The following is a 1,165-nucleotide window of genomic DNA, read 5'->3' as shown; positions in this document are numbered from 1 at the left end:
CCATCCTTAGTGTCCTTCCCTTTGTCTTGGTTCTTAAACTGAGAAGAACTGGATTGTCTGCGATCCTTGTCGAAGTTCCTTCCATTGGCATTCTTCATAAACTTCTTAAACTGCCTTGTAATGTAGGACTTCATCTTAGAATCTTCATCATCGGAAGACTCATATGTATCATTGCTCTTTACCTTCAAGGCCATGCTCTTGCCTTTACTAGTTTTGCCAATCCTAGTTAGTCCTAGCTCGTAGGTCTGCAAGTTTCCAACCAGCTCAGTCAAAGGAATTTTATCAATGTCCTTTGATTCTTCTATTGCCGTAATCTTGGCATGGAATCTCTCAGGTAGAGATCTAAGCACCTTCCTTACAACCTTAGGTTCAGGGATGGTTTCCCCAAGATTGAAGGCTGAGTTCACTATGTCCTTTAGCTTGGCATAGAACTCATCAAATGACTCATCCTCCTCCATTTTAATTTCTTCAAAGCTTGTAGTGAGCCACTAAAGTTTTGAATCTTTGACAGCCTTTGTTCCTTCATAGGTTGTCTGAAGGATGATCCAAGCCTCCTTAGCAGTTTCAATTGAGGATATCTTCTTGAACTCCTCATTGGTGATTGCGCTAAATAGGGCATTTAACGCTCTGCTGTTGAAGTTAGTCACCTTGATCTTTGCGTCATCCCAATCGGCCGGTTCTTCTTTTGGCTTGGTCCAGCCAATCTCTACAGCCTGCCACACCTTCTCATCTAAAGACTGCAAAAAAGCTCTCATTCGTACTTTCTAGTATGCATAGTTAGTGCCATCAAATAAAGGAGGTATAATTAATGACTATCCTCTATCCATGACAAGCAGGGGTCAATGGATCAACATAGCAAAGATTAAACCTAATCAGAGTGTGCCTGCTCTGATACCACTTGATAGGCCACAATCTGAATGACCCCTTGTGATTAAACCAATTAATTAATTAGCCAAGTTATTAATTAATCAATTTATCATGCAAATATGTGGAAGCACAAACAAATCACCAAATAACTAAGAATGCAGCAGAAATTAAATGACACAGTGATTTGTTTACGAATGGGGAAAAACCTCGCAGCAAAAACCCCTCCGGGTGATTTTCAGGTCACCACTCCCGAAACTTCACTATTATCAAATCAAGCGGTTACAAGTAAAGGAATCCC

This window comes from Quercus suber, unplaced genomic scaffold, assembly GCF_002906115.3.
Source record: "Quercus suber isolate HL8 unplaced genomic scaffold, Cork oak 2.0 scaffold_331, whole genome shotgun sequence".
NCBI lineage: Eukaryota > Viridiplantae > Streptophyta > Magnoliopsida > Fagales > Fagaceae > Quercus > Quercus suber.
This window is presented reverse-complemented; position numbering follows the sequence as displayed.